General features: G+C 41.1%; 1 protein-coding gene across 5 annotated transcripts in view; it reads left to right on the top strand.

Moving 5' to 3' along the window:
• SLC4A4 (solute carrier family 4 member 4) overlaps window positions 1–21,450 on the top strand; it is a 363,163-nt gene that overhangs the window by 53,347 nt on the left and 288,366 nt on the right. The window lies entirely within an intron of this gene.

Here is a 21,450-nt window from a genome sequence, read left to right on the forward strand (position 1 = left end):
AAGTCTGTATTTGTATACATAAGTCTTTATAGATAATAGCACCCATACATGGCATATGTCTTATAATTTTGAAGTTAAAAACCCAAGCTGATCTCGAGTTTCATTTCATCTCCACATTTTGCTTCAGCACAGAAAGTAATTCTAAGAACTTCACTGGACTGTCAGAATCTGAATCAGTGTGGTCCTGCGTAGGTAACAACAAGAAAAAAAGATCTGACTTTGAAGCAGGTTCCTATGTTAGCTGTGCTTCTCTGTCAAAAATAAATATTTTGCCAGATTATATTAACCACTCTCCAATGACTAATTCAAGGAGGCTGCTAGATTTATATAGATATATTTGGCAGTATCTTCTAATATCTTCCTTGTAGCCTGCAGGATAGAGAAGCAGATGTTACAGAGAGAGAATGATACCATTGCTGCAAGAAGCATGGGTCTAAGCTGAGGATATAAAGAGTGGTAATTACAGATGCAACTCTGTTAGGAAAAGATGGACAAGTATTTATTTATTTATTTATTTTTACTTAGAACCCCCGAGAAACTCTTTTGCTAATGTTCCCCAGTGCCAGTTAAAAACCAAAGAAGAGTTAAATTTTAGCTGGTACCATGGTCCTTTCAGTATGCTTTCTCTTCTCTTGTCTCTTGACTTATCAGTAATATGGGTATCATCCTACTTATTTGATAGTGAGAAGGCAGGGTTTAATTAATAGTTATTAAAAAAAACATGTGAAGGCATCACAGATATACAGGGTATTACTAACATTTATAATGACAGTTTTAAAAATAAGCAAGGTTTTAGGCAGTATTCATAAAGTTAAGTAAAACTTACTGGTTAACCACATCATAAATTCTACCCTTTAAAATCACCTGAGAATGAATTCATATGTATTTTGAAAACTCCCTAGTCTTATTAATGCCTACCAAAGACTGGGACCAGGGAGGTGGTGGGGTTGGATAAAGAAGGTGGGTGCCGTGTGTTTTGGAGTGATTCTTCAACCAGACTCAGTACCAGATTCCAGGCAAGTGATGCTCTTGTGCCACCTGGGGTAGTTTGAATAATGTGGCCATTATGTCTCCTTGGTGAGTTTCTTCTGACTGTGTAGTATTGGAAGGTGGGTGCCCCTCACCCCCACCTTCGCACTTCCCGCATGTACACTCTTGAGACTGACTAATTAGAAATTGAAGCCTATGTTTCTTAGGAAAAAGGAAACCACAATATTTTTGTTCTTATTGTTTCATGGGTTCCTTGCACTTTTACAGCATGACTGTGGGAAAATGCCAAGCTAGTGAAAGCAAAATAGTAACACTTTTGTCTTAAGATTCTTGTAACCCTTGATGCTAAGTTTCCATTGTGGTGATTCTGTCACTGTCCCCGTCAGTGTCAAAGAGGAGATAAGAATCTTAAAGTTATAGCAGGTAACTCTAAGAAACACTGTAGGACTGAGCCAATATCTGATCATTTCAGAACAATTAAAGTAGAAAAATCAGTGAGAGCTTGGGGATGAGATGGACTCTGTGTGTATGTTCCTTGAGAATAACCCTCTAGCTAAGTTCTCAGGAGATGTTAATCACTTCTTGAGTTTGTAATATCTGTAGGATTGACAGTGCTTTACTGGAGCAGGATATTATACATGGGTTTCTTAACACGTTGACTAAGAAGTTTATTTCCTGCAGTTTCCCCCTTGATTTTTCAAGCAGAAAATTAAGACAACAATGTAATGAGTAGCACACAAATCTGTAGATAGATTTCTTTAAGGAGAAGCCAAAAAGACAAAGGTGATAAAAATATCTGTAAAATTGATTGGCTTTGTGGTGATTCACCTTGCTGTGTGGCTTTTGTGTATTTTCCTATTCTGGTGAAACTTCTATTTTAATGATAATCTTTCGTGTTGAGTGGAGTGTGGGTTGGTTACATTTCTTTCAAAGCCTGTTTAGCTAGTTGCTGTTGCTGAAGGCTGAGACTATGTAGGATGGCTGCTTATGGCCATGATTTGGTGGAGGCATACAACAGTATGGGGTCCTTACAGTACAGGTCATGAAATATAATCAGGAACTACTCTTTCTAATTCAGTGCCTTCCCAGTTGACCTTCCCATTTTCTCACCTGGCTTCATCTGGTGAGGGTGGTAGCCCTTAAATTTTATAGTAACTCTAGGTGACAGTGTAAAGAAGTTGAAATGGAGATGGGTTTGAATGGCTTACCATGATTCCAGTGGTTGAGAATGAAGATACAATTGATTTGACTGTCAATACCTCTGATCAGGATTTTGATGGGAATGTTTTCCTCAAGGACATGAGTCTATCTCATATTTTTAATTACATGGAGAAGAGTATTCTTAAAGGAAAGAAGACTTATTTTTGTTGTGAAGTAGCTGAGTTTCTGGTACATTTATGTCCAAAGTAAGTGCTCTAGTTTAAGGATCAGAAATTCAAAGGGCAAGGAGCTGCAACACCTAACATTTCTGTTATGAAACATGTTTCCTTTTACCCAAACAGTATTTCTCTTGCTTCTGGAATACATATGGTTGAGGTATATTGCAGCACACTTGGCAAAACTGAACTTAAAATAAAACTTTGTTTTTTAAGGTAATTTGCACTAATAAGATGCAGTCCCATTAAACGAGTATTAGGGTGACCTCCAGTAACTCTGGTTATTTTGATATGATTATGCTTTAAAAATTTTTCTAAGGTCACTCAATTTGGGATGATTGGATTCATCTCAGCTTGAAGGCAAAAAGAGTCAAATGCTGCCTCATAGTTCTTTCTAACGCTGTAATTCTGAGAAAGGGAGACAGACTGAGACTTTCAACCACACCCTCAATTCACCTGGTTCAACTTTACTCTCTGTGGGTGGCATGACACTCAATCTGCATTCTAAAAACTCAATAGAAAACCATCGGCTGCAAACTCACTAAGAATAGAGTGAATCAGAAGAGGGGGCATCTTCTGTTTAAATAGTGAATTTATCTATGTGGGATATGTTTAAAGATCTGAAGCTCTTTTTCATGTAGTTTGCCTGATAAACCAGGCTTCCCGGGTGATGCCAGTGGTAAAGAACCCTCTTGCCAGTGCAGGAGACAAAGGAGACGCGGGTTTCATCCTTGGGTCAAGAAAATTCCCTGGAGGAGGGCATGGCAACTCACTCCAGTATTCTTGCCTGGAGAACCCCATGGACAGAGGAGCCTGGCAGGCTACAGTCCATGGGATATGGAATCGCATACGACTGAAGCGACTTAGCATGCAGGCCTCTTATACATTTATAATAATGGTTTAAAAAGATACTCTTTAGAAAGGAAACCCAGTGTCAATTTTAATCTTTAAAATAAAGAGAAGCTTGTATGTTTGCTCTTTCAGTGGTGATCTTACAGTGTGTTTGGTGAAGCTAACATTTTTGGCATAGAGTAGTTACTGTGGGTAAACTCATTTAAAATTTGTAACATTTCAGATACAGCGTTTGTTTTTATACCTAAAGGCTCCAGCTCTAGCCCAGGCATTTCTGTAGAATTGCTCTGTTAGATGACAAATTGACGTTACCAGTTGTTGTTCAGTCGCTAAGTCAGGTCCAGCTCTTTGTGACCCCGTGGACTGCAGCACTCCAGGCTTCCCTGTCCTTCACTGTCTTCCTGAGTTTGCTCAAACTCATGTCCATTGAGTCAGTGATGCCATCCAACCCATCTCATCCTCTTTTGCCACCTTCTCCTTCTGCCCTCAATCTTTCTCAGCATCAGGGTCTTTTCCGGTGAGTCAGCTCTGTATCAGGTGGCCAAAGTATTGGAGCTTCAGCTTCAGTCCTTCCAGTGAATATTCAGTGTTGATTTCCTTTAGGATTGACTGGTTTGATCTCCTTGCTTTTCAAGGGGACCCAGAAATGTCCACTCTGAGGAACAAGACTGATTTTTCATTTCAAACACACTTAGGGGAAATTGGCAAAATTTGTTGCGTGAACCAAGGTTGAGAGAGGAAGATCCCAGGTAGCTTTTTCTAAAGAGGAGGAAATTCTATGGATATTTTATCCTTTAAAAAGTCAGCCAGGGTTTTGGATCTGTATGATATAAACAGATTACTTAATATTCTCATATTTCGCAATAGGGGAAAAGAGCAAACTCCACCTTATCCTTTGAGATAAGGCCTTGGCTCTGCAAGGCTAGGTAACTCCCCGGCAAGCCTTGGCAACTCTAACTTCATGACGAGGGGCCCTTTTCTTAACATCAATCCTAAGCAGCAACTCAGGAAACATAAAGTACAGAAATACAATATTGGCTGAAACGGATCTGCTTTTCTGAAGTTTGATCAGTGCTCTCAACTCCATTATGATATATTGTGGTGGTTTTCCTCTTCCATTCAAAACCAAGTCTAAGAGGAAATGCGCTCCCATCTGTCCAAATGGAAGAATAATTCTACAAATTCCCAGGTCTACTGTTGGACATTAAGAGAGAGAGTGTTGTTGAAAATTCATGGAATTTACAGGAAGGTTATTTTTAGGGAAATAAAAGTAAAAAAGTAGGACAGGGTCAGGAACAAAGTAGACATTCACTAAATATTTGTTGCAAGAGTGAAGAAATGAATGTGTAAATAAACCAAATGAAGCATACATAGAATGAATTTATATAGTCCTCTAAAACCTTTGTTTAAATTTTCAGTTAGAAATCTGTTTCTCTTCTCTTAGTCAAATGAGATGATATTTTCTCTAATGATCCTAGTTGATTTTGCAAAGATCATTAATATATGTACATCACTTATACTGATAAGAAAAAGAAGCCCCATAAACACATCCACTGTATTCTTTTTCCTTCTTTTGCTTTTTTATTTTGAAGAGAGAGACTGAAGTGGTGAACTGGTGGCTTTTGTGTTTTGGGAGGTCAAGATCTCAACATTTTACTGACATGAAATCATAATGACTTAAAAACCTATTTTTCACTGGAGGATATTGTGATGATGTATTTATGTGTATTGGAGGAGGTAGTATTCTAAGGAAAAGGCGGGGCCTGGTGGACATTTGTTAATAATTACAATGGTTAGAAAACGTAATTGCCAAGAAGGCGTGAATGAGAACCTAGTGGATGGGAAGGAAGGAGATGGGAAGGGAGGGGCTGGTTGGGGTCAGCGCTATTCTGAGCGCTGGATGTAAGTGTCGGGTTGCATTTTGCTGACCTCCTCTCTCCTGTTCTCTATAATTGCCCAGAAAACAGTGTGTACAGAGGAAATACTTGGGCAAATATTGCTGAAGGAAAAGCCTTCTTAAAAGAAACAATGTATCCACACGTTGGAGAGCTTGGAGGAAGTGTGGTCAGGTGTTTTAAGGGTTGACGCTTGAATAAGTAGCTTGGGTTCCCAGAGCACTTTGAACCCACACAGACCTTTCCCAATGTCCTGCTGGCAGCTGGAAGCCTGCCAGAGGTCCTAAAGCAGGCAGCACCCAGCTCTCTGACACCTCCTGCTGTGTCACTGAAGTTGAGTATTTGTGTATAGATTTCTTGAGCCTCAAGGAAATCAGCTCATAATTCCATGGGGTTTGGAAGCAGGAATCAGACATCCCTTTTCAGAGTTTTCCAATTGTAGAGAATTCGCTGGTAGTACAGTATGGGCTAAAGCCTTCTGGAAGCCACTTTCTGTCCTGGGTGACTACATTCTTTTATGGCAAGAAGTTTGCAGAATTCAACTTGGTACTTGAGTCATGTTTTCCAAGGATCCAGAATTTTTTTTTTTTTTTTAGTTCAATAATACATAAATTTTATTGAAGTACAGTTGACTTACAATGTTTCAGATGTGCAGCAAGGTAATTCAGTTATACATGAACCACATATATTATTTTTTTAATTAACTTTTTTATTTTCGAAATCAAGGTATGTTATAAAAATTCTGAAATTTTAAAAATGTGTGTAGGAGAAAATATAAGTCCTTTGACATTCTAACCCTCTTAGTGTAGATGAGTTATTTTGGTATGTTTACTTCCAAAATGCTTCCAGTTCATTTCTTTGCCATTTTAGCACAGCTTTCTACATTTGGCATATTCATACTCAACAATGCCAATGTCTGAATATGACACCATTTGAAAAGTGGGAATTGGTGATTTAACTTTTTGTAGATGGGTCTCTGCGTTCACTGAAGAAACTAAGGGGGCTCATGAGACCACCCATCCCAATCTTGCCTAACCTGAGCATTCTGAAATAATACACTTGCAGCAGATTTTGTCTACGGTTGAGTTTCTTTCTTGAAGCTTTGTATCTGCTCATATTTTTGAGACGAGTTGTTTCATATTGATTTTGGGGAGTCTCTATCATTTGTATTATTCATGTGTTGTTAAGGCAGAGTAACTAAACATCAGTTTGGGAATAAAAGTTTAAAACTTGCTATATTGCTGAAGCATTGCATAAGTGAAGAACAAAACTTAAAGTTTAGATTTTGAATTTCTCAGTTCTGCACAATGAGAATCAAACACACCATTCACCAGAGAACTGTTTTAATAATGACCAGAAACAGTCATTAATGCTGCTGTACTTGGCATTAGGCATAGGAGTACTTTATACAAGGCGTGTGTGCATGCTAAGTCGCTTCAGTGGTGTTCAGCTCTTTGGAACCCTACGGACTGTAGCCTGCCAGGCTCCTCTGTCTGTGGGATTCTCCAGGCAAGAATACTAGAGTGGGTTGCCATGCCCTTCTCCAGGGGATCTTCCAGACCCAGAGATTGAACCCACATATCCTGAGGCTCCTGCATTGCAGGCGGATTCTTTACTGCTGAGCCATTGGGGAAGCCTACTTTATACTGTATCACTGTCTTATTCTTTTGCTTTCTGATTGATACAGCCTCACCAATAATTTTCAGTGATTATCATTCCAAAAAATTTGAACTACCAAAATGTTTATTTTCTTTTATAAAATTATATTTATTTATTTTAACTGGAGGATAATTACTTTACAATATTGTGATGGTTTTTGTCATACATCAGTATGGATCAGCTATAGGCATATGTGTCCCCTCCATCCTGAAACCATTATTTTCTTAATTCATCTTTACCAACATCTATCCCTTGCCTTCCTAATAACCACACTTACATACTGCTTCTTGTTTTGGAAGAGGCAAGCCAGGAAGGTCAAGAGAATTTTCCTGCTGTGTATTTCTCTTTGAACATGTTCTGATTCCCTTTAGGCTCCGCGTGTGAGATCTGGTTTCCATGGTTAGATTGCTCCGATAGACATTACCTCTAATTTGTGAAATTGTCTCCTCTTCCAAGAAAAGATATACTAACTATACTTGCATACAGGATAAATTATAAATGTGTGCCCATTATAATAAGGCCTGCAAAGTTACCCTTCTGGAAAACAGATTTAAGTGTGTGGTATTTTCTTACCAATGAGGAAGATTCAAGGGTTTATTATATATGTAATGTATGTAAACACACATATACAGTATATATATATTTTTCCTTTTTTCCTTTCCCCATATGCAGCATGAACTAGAATAATTCTGTTCTCTACTGGCTGTTATATAATTTAGGTGCCAATTCAATGAGATTATGCAATAGTATAGAAATAATACTAAGTATTCAAACCTGAGCTAAGTGTTTCCCCATTTTTATCATTATAAGATTCAAAGTCATTGGGAATTGAAAATTGGGCCTGATGAGGGAGAGTAGAGTAAGAGTAGAATAAAACTGAATAAAGTTCAGTGGAGGCTCTCCCGTTGCTGAAGTGGGCATGCTGATGGGATTTGGTTTTGTTCTGTTTCATTTCCCTTTTTTGGCTGATAGCACGCAGGGGACTGAGGTGAGAGCCTGCCATGGTACGAGTTCACAGGAGGTTCCAAATATTGTGCCCCTGAAGCTGCTGATTGCCAGGTGGGATGAAGGTGAAGGGAAGGAGGGTGGTGAGTGACACCCATTGAATCATTAGTAGAGGCGACTTAAATAACTCCCTTCCCTGAATAGCTGCAAAAGCTTTTAAATCTGATGAATTGTTTTTACCTTCACCAAGAGTTAGAATTAGAAGTCAGCCATCCTAAGTGCTACATCCAACATGTTCACCTTTCTTGATACTCTGTCGACTTTGAAAGGAGAGCAGACTCAACCCTCTTGGGACATGATTTTACTTCCTCTTGATGGTAGGTTACTCAATACCTTTGACAAGGCCAAAACTTCTGGAAATCAAAAGGAGTGTCTGAATCTTTGTGAAATCAGCCAATGTACCAGCTTTAGAGGGCCAGAGTCACACATTTTATGAATTAGTTGAATCACAACCCTGCCCTCTAGTTGATTATTAAATTTTCAATGTGATTCTATCCCTACTGAAAGATAAAGACAGTGTCTTGGATGTAGAATGAAAGGATACAGTTGAATCCAATGGATGCATGTATTTGGCAAACTCAGTCAGCGTCTGGAGTTGGAGGTACTTTAATTCAGTCTGTATTGTGGGTTAGAGAATGTGGTGGACAACCAGGAGTCTCAGGACCTATTTCTGTTCTTGGCTCTGCCCTGTCTTTCTGGGTGACATGAGGCCGATTGTGTTTGTGTGGTTGTGTTTTCTTCATGCAGAGTGCAGTTAATAACCTATCTTCTTTTCCACCTACTAGAGATGCTCTAAGGATTCTTGGATAATACCAGAAAAATACTTTGACATTTGCAGTAAGCCATTGTCAAATTACTTAATTTCTGAATCCCAGATTTTCGTACAAAGAAACAGCATTGGTGCTTCCTTATCTCCTAGTTTTGCTAGGGGTGTAAGGAAACTAATTTGAAATCCCCAGGATGAACCCTGTAAATTTAAGGTGTTAACTTCTTTGGGTCTGGTCCTTGCCTGTGATTTATTTTTGTGTTTAACACCTTCTCAAGTGCTTGCTGTGACTAGGGAGTGCTTTCTGACTAAAGCTAGTACTGATATCTGGTAATCAACGAGTTAGCTGATTGTTATCTATGTTAACTCTTCTCTTCCCTTGTGGTTCAGCTGGCAAAGAATCCACTTGCTATGAGGGAGACCTGGATTCAGTCCCTGGGTTGGGAAGATCCCCTGGAGAAGGGAACAGCTGCCCACTCCAGTATTCTGGCCTGGAGAATTCCATGGACGGTGTAGTCCATGAGGTTGCAAAGAGTCGGACAATACTGAGTGAATTTCATTAACTCTTCTCATTAACTTTGATGGACAAAGCTTTTATTATTATTTTTTTTTAGCTTATAAAAATGGTAAGAACACTTGCAGATATACAAGCTCTGATATGTTGCTTTTCCGGGCGAACATGACATATTCCAATTAGGTCAGTAACTAATGTGTTGTCAAATAAACTCGTCATCATTTAAGGACACAAAGTTGGTTGATATGATAATTTAGAGAGTATATCATGCCTGTGGGTGAGTATACATGGAGACCAAGATATGTATCTCCTGTAGAGTGATGTTAACTTGAGACCTAAAGGGTGAAGAGAGTTAGCTAGGTCAAGAAGGAGGGAAACCTCCTAGGCCAGGATGTGTGAAGGCCCAGTGGTGAGTAGGCCTGTTTGAGAAGTGAAAATAAGGCCCATGTAGCTGGACCATATGTACCAGGAGAGAGTGGCCAGAAGTGAATGCTGCTGCTGCTGCTGCTGCTTAGTCACATCAGTCGTGTCCGACTCTGTGTGACCCCATAGACGGCAGCCCACCAGGCTCCCCCGTCCCTGGGATTCTCCAGGCAAGAACACTGGAGTGGGTTGCTGTTTCCTTCTCCAGTGCATAAAAGTGAAAGTGAAGTCGCTCAGTCGTGTCCGACTCTTTGCGACCCCATGGACTGCAGCCCACCAGGCTCCTCCGTCCATGGGATTTTCCAGGCAAGAGTACTGGAGTGGGTAGCCAGTGCCTTCTCCGAGAAGTGGGTGGAACCCAGATAATTCATGACTTTTGCTAAAGCTTGTGGAGAAGGCAGTGGCACCCCACTCCAGTACTCTTGCCTGGAAAATCCCATGGACGGAGGAGCCTGGTAGGCTGCAGACCATGGGGTCGCCAAGAGTCGGAAACGACTGAGCGACTTCACTTTCACTTTTCACTTTCATGCATTGGAGAAGGAAATGGCAAGCCACTCCAGTGTTCTTGCCTGGAGAATCCCAGGGACGGAGGAGCCTGGTGGGCTGCCGTCTATGGGGTTGCACAGAGTCACACACGACTGAAGTGACTTAGCAGTAGCAGCAGCAGCTAAAGATTTAGGATTTTTAGTGTGCACTGGGGATCCACTACAGAGTGTTGTAAGCAGGAAAGTGACAAGACAAAATTTGCATTTTAAAAAACATCTCTTTGGCTGATGGGTGGAGAAAGGATCCCAAGAGGACAAAGATAAAAGTGGGGAGACTGTTGCTAAGATTCAACTGAGAGGTGATTTTAGGGTTTAGCCTGGGACAAAAAAGATGGGTTGAATTGCCAGTACTTGCTGATGGAAAGATGTGCTGGCGGGGGGTGATTACTTTTGGATTTCTGCTTTGAGCAGTTTGGGGACTTACATGCCATTTGTGATGAGGGACACTGGAGGGATAGTAGTGAAGGAAGGTAGGTGTTCAGCTTTTTGACTTTGAGACCCCTGTGAGACATCCAGTCCAGTAGAACTCTAAAGCAGGTACTTGGCCACACAAGCTGGAGCTAAAAAGAAAGGATGGGGATGGGATAGAAGTTTGGGAATCCCAGGGAGCTAGCTAGTATTTGAAGCCAGAGGGGGACTTCCTTGGTGGTCCAGTGGCTAAGCCTCCCTGCTGCCAGTGCAGGGGGCCTGCATTCGATCCCTAGTCGGGGAACTAGATCCCATATGTTGCAATGAAGACCTGGCACAGCCAAATAAACTGAGAAATAAATAAATATTTTTTAAAAAATCCCCAAAACAAAATGTTAAAAAATAAAGCCACAGGAGTGGATGACATTACCAAAGGAAGAGAATAGGGTAGGAGGAGGACTGGTCTGTGTTCTTTGATGCCAACCTTTGGAGACTGAGAAGGAGCAATCATAGAAGTCTTCTGAGGCCAAGAGAAGACTGTTTTCAACAAGGAGCCAGTGATGGACAGTGCTGAGTGCTGCCTGGGGTCAAGAAGATGAGGAGCGAAAAGTAACTGGTCGATTTGGCAGAAAAGGGTGATGGGTGGCTTTTAGCAGTCTAAGTGGCATTGTCAGGAAAGAGTCAAATCAGAGGAGACTGAAGAATGCCCAAAGAGAAAACTACCATCGTAAGTAGTTGTGGAGGGACTTTGAGAAATAGTAGAAAACCTTTTAGCCTTTTCCTTATGTGCTTCATTACCCTTAACCAATTAAAATCCTTAGAATTATTACAGAATTTTTAGAGCTCAAAAGGATCTACGAGATAATGTAGCTTAGCGTTCTCACCTTACAGATGGAGAGACGAGCCTTGGAGCCTGTAAAGTGATTTGCTTGCAATAATGCTGATGGTAATTTGGAACACTAGGACGAGGAGCCAGACTCCTTAACTTTACCAGGGCAGTGCTCCTTCCAAAAATGTGTGCTTGAGGTCTGGTCCCTTTCCATCGCTGGGTGAGAGCTGGAAGGAGAGCCTGGAAGAGCAGGGAGTAGGAAGAACTGAATGGAGAAGAATAAAAGGTGTTGGGAGAGGTTGTGAAAAGGTGCAAGAGAAAGAAGCACAAGCCCGGCTGGCCTCATTGTTTGCACGACCACAGGTGCTCATGGGAGGGCAGGTGTCTTCATATTCTGGGGCAGTTTACAGAGCTAAGGGTTGTAGATTTAAACTTGTCATTCTGTGGTTATAAGACACACTTTCAGAGAATTCCTGAGCCTGTTTTGTCCTCTTTTGTAGTTGCTAACTTGAAAAGCTTAATCTTTTTTCTCCCCACTTGGCTATATTTTGCAGACAATGCAATATAGGAGAGGTAGGGGGGAGTGTAGGTACCATGGTAGTGGGGAAGAAAGGAAACCTTTAACCAGGAGCTCCAAGAGTCCCAGCCTCTACATCATTAGCTATTTGGCTTTACCTGGTTAATTGGTACATGAAGAGGTTTAATCAGATGATATTTAAGGTCATTTCAGTTCTAGAAGTGTGATTATCTGCTGCTGTGTCAGTGAATGTTGTCCTCTTTTTCTGGGTGCATGTGGAAAATCATAGTTGTAATGATTCTGGAATTGGGAGAATCCCAGGGACGGGGGAGCCTGGTGGGCTGCCATCTCTGGGGTTGCACAGAGTAGGACATGACTGAAGCGACTTAGCAGCAGCAGCAGCATGCTAGTTTGCAGAGAAGGCAATGACACCCCACTCCAGCACTCTTACCTAGAAAATCCCGTGGACGGAGGACCCTGGTGGGCTGCAGTCCATGGGGTCGCTAAGAGTCAGACACGACTGAGCGACTTCACTTTCACTTTTCACTTTCATGCATTGGAGAAGGAAATGGCAACCCACTCCAGTGTTCTTGCCTGGAGAATCCCAGGGATGGGGGAGCCTGGTGGGCTGCCGTCTATGGGGTCGCACAGAGTCGGACACGACTGATGTGACTTAGCAGCAGCAGCAGCATGCTAGTTTGAGTCATTTGTAGCACTTTCTCTATTTCTTGGTCATTGTTTTAGCAACCCCCAACCTGCTCCCCCTCCCCCGCCCCCGCATGATCCAAATCTCATTTACCTATGTACAGGTGTGTGAGAGGAGGGAATTATGTGAACTAATATTAGATGTTTGATACCTGATTAGCTGTGAGTGCATTGACTATATAGTGGATTATCTGTCTATAGTGACTAAGTCTACTCTTCCTATTGCCCAGCAGGGCTTAGGCTAGTGCTAAAAGGGAAGCCAGAATAGAGTCGCAGACGGACAATGTGGTTAGAATGAGAGTGTGAATGTGTGCATTTATGTGTCTGTCTAAGCTGCCTCTCTGGCTGCAATTGCAAATCCGGTTATCAATGACCATTGGATTAGCCTTTGTTTTCTCTCTTCCAGCCCTACTTGCCATTCAGTTGTGCAAATGGAGACCACAAGAGAGATAATGGAAACTGTCAGTTCTCTGTGTTTGGCTCACAGGTGGATTTTGTCTGACTGCATGTGTATTGCACATTAAAATTCTCCAGCTCTTTCAGGGTTCTGGGGTGTCAGGAGGAGTCAAGGGTTCATCTGCTTCTGTTAAGTGGCTCCTCTTTGCACTGCCCTGGCTGGCTCTGACCTTCCAGACCTTTTGAATCCACTCTCCTCTGGCTTTCAAGTAAAAAGGACAACAGACCTGAGCCCTGGGGCTTGGCACCCACAGTGTGAAAGCTCCGGGGAGACCCTCCCGCAGCAGGATGGTGATGACCTGACGCTGGCTCCTGGCAGGGGTAGGGGAGACGGGGGTTATTGAAGGTATTGCCTCTGCAGCACAGTTACACTCTGCATAATGACTAGACAGCTAACTGAGGGGTGAGTTAGCCTTGATCTAAAAGTGAAAGTGAAGTCATTCAGTCGTGTCTGACTCTTCGCGACCCCATGGATTGTAGCCCATCAGGCTCCTCTGTCCATGGGATTTTCCAGGCAAGAATACTGGAGTGGGTTGCCATTTCCTTCTCCAGGAGCCTTGATCCAAAGTTGACTCTTTTGTCTTGCCCAGGGGGAGTGCTCTGGAGTACCTTCTCTGGAGAACAGAGGGTGTTCACAAGTTATTGTCAGGGCTCAAAGTGGGTGGGAAGGAAGAGAAATAGGGCTTTCTTCCCCGCTTTGGAAATAGGAGGGAGAGATAAGAACAGCATTTACTGTGCATCTTTGTGCACTGTACACAATGGAGGATATTTTATTGACATATTGGATTTGGATTGTCCATAAAAATGATATTTAGCTCTCTCAATGTAGAGATTGTATATATTATGTTGTATATATATTATGTGTATATATATATACACATCTCAATATAAATGTGTTAAAAAATGTTAGCTGCTTGGTTGTGTCTGGCTCTTTGCCACCCCGTGGACTGTAGCCCTCAAGCTCCTCTCTCCATGAAATTCTCTAGGCAAGAATACTGGAGTGGGTAGCCGTTCCCTTCTCCAGGGGATCTTCCCGATCTAGGGGTTGAACCCAGGTCTCCCACATTGCAGGTGGATTCTTTATTGTCTGAGCCACCAGGAAAACCCCAAAAATATATATAGATATAGGTATAAATATAGATTATACTTTAAAAGTATGTGCGTGTGTGCTAAGTAGCTTCTGTCGTGCCCGACTCTTTGTGACCCCATGGACTGTATAGCCCACAAAAGTCCTCTGTCCATGGGATTCTCCAGTCAAGCATACTGGAGTGGGTTGCCATTCTCTTCTCCAGGACATCTTCCCCACCTAGGGATCGAACCCTGCCTAGTCTGTTACATCCCCTGGGTTGGCAGGCAGATTCTTTACCCCTAGTGCCAAAAGAGGTTTTGCTAGAGCAGAATTAAAATTACTTTGGAGAAGCAGTTTTTCAGAGATTGTGAAGCATTTCAGGAGCTACAGTTTATAAAAGATAACATGATTTTTAGTCCTGTTTACTCATCAAGGTTGGCTCCTGTAGTGCCTTTAAGTTGTTGTGGCCTAGATATTTTCAAATAATGGATGATCACTAAATATAAGAAGCTGTATTTCTTTAAAAATAGTCACTGGTTCAGATTTTATACAGTGCTGGTCAGTTTTAGCCTCTGTTATCAGCTATTAGTAACAGAAGCTGTCGTGAAAGTATAACTTCAGTGTGTGGCATGGGTTCCTCACCTTTGCTGTGCTGTGCTTAGTTGCTCAGTTGTGTCCGACTCTCTGCAACCCCATGGACTGGAGCCCACCTACCTAAAAACTATGATTAGAACTACTTTGCTAAACATGAGCACTTGTAAAGCAAGTGCGAAAGTTTTCTGAGCTTTAGCTTGTTCTTTAAGACAAGAGTTTAGCTAAGTTACCATGAGCTCAACTCCCCTTTGAGACCTTTTCCTTGTGCTGTTTGTTTTGCCTCGAGATGGTTATCATTTTCATCATCAAATATTAAATATTAAAAGTACTCTGCTCAGTAAATACCAAGCTGAGATTTCTTATCAGTCTTGCTTGGGGTACCTCAAGTTGCCTAAAGAATTTCTGGGAGGTTTTCAGTGAACAAAAGTCCCATGTCATTCAGTGGGAAGAAAAGTATTTCCCTGTTTTTCATCACTTTTACTACTTATTTGCTTGCATGCCTGCTCCTAAGTGTAGTTGGTAGCATTAATATTAAAATAGATTACTAATCAGCACTCAGAATGGTCTGTAAATAAATTACATATGTAGCATGCAATAAACTATTAAGAAACACGTGCATTATTGTTTTTTTTTTCTGGGTGAAAAGTTGGCCCTATCCAAAATATAGGAATAGAAATGATCCCTTGTCTTGAGTAGTGGGATCTGTTTTGTGGACTGTCAAGCAAACATCTAACCAAAGGGGCTGACTTACCCCCTGTTAAATGCAAAATTATAACATTCCTTTCAAAGTGAGTTTTCTTTTCATGAACTGGTATTTATGCCGAAGTAAATTAGCAATGTTGCATTGATTATATCTTAATAGAACTGGTTATGGACACTCTTATGGGTCTGTGGGTAAAGCACTAATGAGTTACTTGTATTTCCTTTATTAAAGTGTTTAGGATTAGACAGACTGATCTGTTTCTTATTATATAAAGTGCGAAACACACAACCTCTCTGGCATCTGGACTTGGTACTATGATTCTCTGTAAGGTTTCTTATGCATGCACTTCCAAAATACCTTTGAGATTCATTTTGGTACAAGAAATAAAGTCTTTCCAGCATCTTTTAGACAGTCTATCCCACATCCAGGGTCTCTGTCTCCTCTTCCAACATTTTTCTTTTCATAATTAAAAAGAAATAATAAATCTCTCTTTAATTTGCCTCCTTCCCCTGTATCCTTCTTGGCAGTAGCTACAACAAGTTTCAGGCACCTTGGCATAAGACCAGGTTACTTTAGATAAGCCAAGAAAGGCAGTATTTAACTTATGTTTGGGAAGTATTGCTGATTAGTTCTGAAAGAACGATGTAAAGTCCCAAGTGTTGTAGAATCTTTGCTTTGAACCAGAGAGAACAGAAATCCCATTGATTATAGAAAGAGGAACAATGTGGAAAACTAAAATTGGGAACATCCCTCAGAATTTTGTTAGTGATGTTCTGTAGGAGCCTGGGGCTGGCGGCGGGTGGGGTGGCCTTGGGGGAAGGTAGATTTCTGGACAAAGATTTAGACTTGTAGATTTCGATGTACTCAAAGGACCAGCAAGGACCCGTTAACTCTCTGGCTAGAAATCTACATTCCCCCACAGCCACCCTCAGCCTCTACCCATGGTACTGACATCTCAGGTTTTAAAAAATCTTTATATGCTGCCTTATTCTAAAAAGTTTCAATGCGAAGGGAAAGTAACCATTGAAAAGTTGGAAGAGGAGGTTAGTGTTTAAAATGCATGTCACAAAACTGTCTACCCATTGCAGGTTGGCCTGAGATTTGTCTCTTCTATTTCTAGCTGTCAACATGAGGAAGGAAACATCAGTTACAAGATAGTATAAATATAGTGTCTGTCACAAAAAAGCCCCCTAAAAACAGACAAAGCACCACCAAAGCAAGGATGAAGCACTCACTATTTTTAATGTTGAGACCTGGGAGATATTTCTCCTGAGGGATTTTTAAAAAGAGATTAATATCTTTTTAAAAATTAATTGTTTTTTTGTTGTTGTTGTTCATGCTTTGCAGCATGTGGATCTTAGTTCTCCGACCAGAGGTCGAACCTCGGCTCCCTGCATTGGGAGCTCAGAGTCTTAATTAACCATTGGACAATAGGAAAGTCCCTTTTCTGTAGAATTTTATGAGTTAGCTGGTGACAATATCCTAGACGTCCCTGAACCTTGGTTTCTTTGCCTGTACAACGGCGATGTTGTTGTTCAGTCTCTAAGTCATGTCCAAATCTTTGCCACCCCATGGACTGTCGCCTGCCAGGCTCCTCTGTCCTCCACAGTCACTCAGAGTTTGCTCAAATTCATGTCCATTGAGTCGGTGATGCTATCTAACCATCTCATCCTCTGTCATTCACTTAATTCGTGTAGTGGTGAGGATGGCATGAGGTAATGGAACAGCCTGGCACATTTGTAACAATTCCGTAAGTGGCTTCTGTCATCTGTGTGTATATAAGCATAGTACCATGTTTCCTAAGGGCTTTCCTGGTGACTCAGCTGGTAAAGAATCTGCCTGCAATGTGGGAGATGTGGGTTCGATCCCTGGGTGGGGAAGATCCCCTGGAGAAGGGAAAGGCTACCCGCTCCAGTATTCGGGCCTGGAGAGTTCCATGGACTGGATAGTCCATGGAGTTACAAAGCGTCGGCATGACTAAGTGACTTTCACTCACTCACTCATTCATGTTTCCTAAAGGAGCTAATGATCTGTGTTGCATAGAGAGGCATATATTGTTAACCACTCAGTTCTCTACAGAAATTTTAGCTTGACTCACTTGATGGGTTTCGTTCTTCAAAGTCCTAAATCATTTTTGGTAGTGAAGTGGGTATCTGTGGAAGCCTCTTTCACTTAAATGACTATAGTTAATAAGTGTAAGAGTTCTCTGGTGGCCTCAGATCACAATAGCAACTCTCAATGGCGTTAGTGTAGAAATATTTCAGAAACTGGGAGAAGTGGACATGACAGCATCTGAGGGCTTCTGCTCTCCCCTGAGGTGGAGCATGTGAAGACGGGAAGCAACGTGGATCACCTGGTGATAATTTCCGAAGGCCAGAGATAACCAGAAAAGCTGTGTTTTCTCCCCAGGAATACTGGCTGTGGTTGGATTGTGAGATATTCCCAAGATATTTAGAGTTTGTTGAGAACTTGCACCATCTGTCACAGAAAGGTATGCAGGGTATTTCTTCGAACACATGCTCCTGAGGCCCTGCCAAATCTAGGACTGAATGCCCTTTGACTCACACCTAAGTGAACACTGTCAAATGTAGGTTCCAGTAGTTTTATTCTACAAAATTTTGAGTAGCAAGAATGTAACCTTTATTTTAATAACATTTAAACCAATCACTGTTTCCTTATGAATTATAGCTATTAAATTTTTTTGCTCCTTCTTCTTACATTATCTTTGGAAGCAGTCTTTACTGACATTTGGTAGCTCAACTGGTAAAGAATCTACCTGCAATGCCAGAGATACCAGTTCGATTGCTGGGTCGTGAAGATCCGCCAGAGAAGGGATAGGCTATCCACTCCAGTATTCTTGGGCTTCTCTGGTGGCTCAGCTGGTAAAGAATCCGCCTGCAATGCGAGAGACCTGAGTTTGATCCCTGGGTTGGGAAGATCCCCTGGAGAAAGGAAAGGCTATCCATTCCAGTATCCTGGCCTGAAGAATTCCATGGACTATATACCATGGGGTCCCAAAGAGTTGGACATGACTGAGAGACTTTCACTCACTAGGGGAGAATTTTTTTCTTTTGAGCCTAAAACTTATTCCCTCATAAATTAAACAGGTAACTATCCCTGATTCTCCGAGCATCTTACTGCTTTGTAGACTCTTGCTGAATTGGAAGGCTTGTCTATCAAGTTTCCCCTTTTCATTTTACACTTAAAATAATACTATATCCTCCACCTCTATGGCTTTCCTAAGAGCTTGCTGTCATTTGGTGAGTTGTAATTTTAAAAATAGCCATCAGTCTTCATGGCATATCTCTGAAACAGGTAAAGATATTTTAATGAAAATAAATACTGAGATCAACTATGATATTCTTATTAGTAATAGCGTTATTCTTATTACTAATAGCATTAGTAATAGCATTAATGTTTGGTACTTAGCATATACAGCTTATAAAATACTTGGTCATCATTTTGAGAAAGCGTGCCTTTCCCCTACTCACCAAAGTGATGCTGTATTCCTCTCTTTTTATTATTATTATTTTTATTTTTTTTTATTTTACAATATTGCATTGGTTTTGCCATACATCAACATGCATCTGCCATGGGTGTAAACGTGTTCCCCATCCTAAACCCCCCTCCCACCTCCCTCCCCATACCATCCCTCTGGGTCATCCCAGTGCACCAGCCCCAAGCTTCCTGTATCCTGCATCGAACCTGGAGTGGCGATTCCTCTCTTCTGGTGGGCAAAGAAGCTGAAATGAAAAGAGGTTGAGAAGTAATTGCTGAAACACAGACACTATTCCTTAGGTCCTAAAGGTTTGTTTGACCTTGGGACTCTATGCCTTTTCCTTTATCTGAACAAGACAGAAAAGGAAAATTTAGTTACTAGTAATGTCTGAGAGGAAAAGGAGGATGCTTTGCCTTTTTAAAAAAATTATTTATTTTTTATTGAAGGGTAATTGCTTTACAGAATTTTGCTGTTTTCTGTCAAACTTCAACATGACTCAGCCATAGGTATACATATATCCCCTCCTTTTTGAAACTCCTTCTCATCTCCCTCCCCATCCCACCCATTTTGGTTGATACAGAGCCCCTGTTTGAGTTTCCTGATGCTTTGCTTTTGAATTACTCAGCTCAGTGATGCTTTCCTCTGGCCACTCTTGGAAGGAGAGAGCTTCCTTACCCAAAGAATATTCGGTTCTACTGTGCTGTAAGGGGTCCTGCAAAAGTTCATAGCATGTGGGTACCAAGAATTGTAGCTTCCTGGAGCCCATTGCTGACAGCATAAAAGATGCCTGAGAGGTAGTAAGGGATGGGAGTGGGAACAGAGAGTGGTTGTGGATGAACATGAGAGATCTTTGTTGATTGGTAGCCAGGTTCTGAAATGGGATTATGGCGATGGTTGCACAACTCTCTGTAAATATGCTAAAAATCATTCAATATATACTCTCTTTTTCTTTTACTTTATAAAATATTAGTTTTTATTCCAGAAAAATCTCAGACATGCCAGAGATTAAAGTAGAAAGATAAACTCTTAAAATGAGTGAATTTTATGGCATGTGAAGAACTGTACCTTAATAAAGCTGATAAAAATGTCTGAAATTGGAGATGTCTTAAAAGGAACCACCTTTGTGGTTGGTACTTGGGCTCCACGGGGCAGCATGTGTCCAAAAGTTCCCCCACCTGTGGTTGGATGGAGTATCTGGAGGAGGAGCTGGAGGAGATGGAGATCAGCTGAATCTAGTTCATAAGGCAGCCGTGAGGCCTAGGATTGCGATGTAAATAAAAAGGCACCATTTTTGTGGTGATGACAACTCCAATTAGGTTCTAGAGGGTAAGGTACATTTCTCTCCTGGGCTTTGAAAGCTCACTCTTTATATCATGCTGATTCTTTTGTTGGGTTGACAACAACACTTGATAGCTAGAAATCTTACCTTAAAATCTTATCAGCCCATAGAAACTGTCTTTTGGGCTTCCCGGGTGGCGCTAGTGGTAAAGAGCCTGCCTGCCAATGCAGGAGACATGAGACGTGGGTTTGGTCCCTGGGTCTGGAAGATCCCCTGGAGTAAGGCATGGCAACCATTGCAGTATTGTTGCCTGGAGAATCCCATGGACAGAGGAGCCTGGTGGGCTACAGTCCATAAGGTCACAAAGGATGGGTCATGACTGAAGTGACTTAGCGTGCACACGAACTGTTTTTTAAATGATCTATCATTATATCTAAATATACTATGCAGATTTGGCTAAAGATATTAAAAAAAATCTTTACATGTAACATCAGTTTGACTCTTGCAGTTTAATTGCCATTTTTTTTCTTTTTGCTTAGTTACCATTTTTTAATAAGAAAATAGTTAATGTGACAGGTTAAAATTTGTTCTTTGACTTCTTAACATTTTTTGTGATGTTTTCCTATTTCCTGACCGTGTTTGATTTACTAAAGAAACTGGATGCTTTGCTTACATATATTGTGTGACCTGAGATAAAGCTCGAGGACTCCCTCAATAACTGGAGCGCAGGAAACAATTGACACTGTTTCTTAATTCACATTGTTTTTTAGATGTTTCCTACTTCCTAGTATAATATAGCTTTCCCATGAGAACAATTTGCTTGTAAATGGTTAGAGATGATAAATTTCTCATTGGCACCACATTCTGCAGGGAGAATTTCACTGTGCTTTTTAGTAGTTGAGTTGGCGTATGTGTCTGGGTGTTTGTATGTCTGTATATGTATTGGGGGCAGGGACTTCATGTTTTATATAGATGCCTCAGACTTCATTCCAAGTATCAGGTTTTTTTTTTTTGACTGCTTATTCATTCACATGGGGTTCTGCATTCTTGATTGGAACATCTTGCTTGATATAATTGTTTTAATCCTTCCAGTTTAAGGGAACACCACTGTGAATTACAGTGTTTTTAGATAGGCCTCGTGAGTGACAGTGGAAAGGAATTCATGGTATATTCATCAGACATTTGCATATATGTGTCTTGCATGTGAGTGTGTGATATTTATTGTCTTTGGTGCCATACAGTAGTCATTACAGAATAATTCCAGAATGTGGAGGAAATCCCTAGATAATCTCATCTTTTTTTGCAACTCCCATTTGCAATTCAAAAAGAAAAGAAGTTTTCCCATTACTTCCGAAATGGTGGTTCC

Source organism: Bos indicus x Bos taurus, chromosome 6, assembly GCF_003369695.1.
Source record: "Bos indicus x Bos taurus breed Angus x Brahman F1 hybrid chromosome 6, Bos_hybrid_MaternalHap_v2.0, whole genome shotgun sequence".
NCBI classification, from domain to species: domain Eukaryota; kingdom Metazoa; phylum Chordata; class Mammalia; order Artiodactyla; family Bovidae; genus Bos; species Bos indicus x Bos taurus.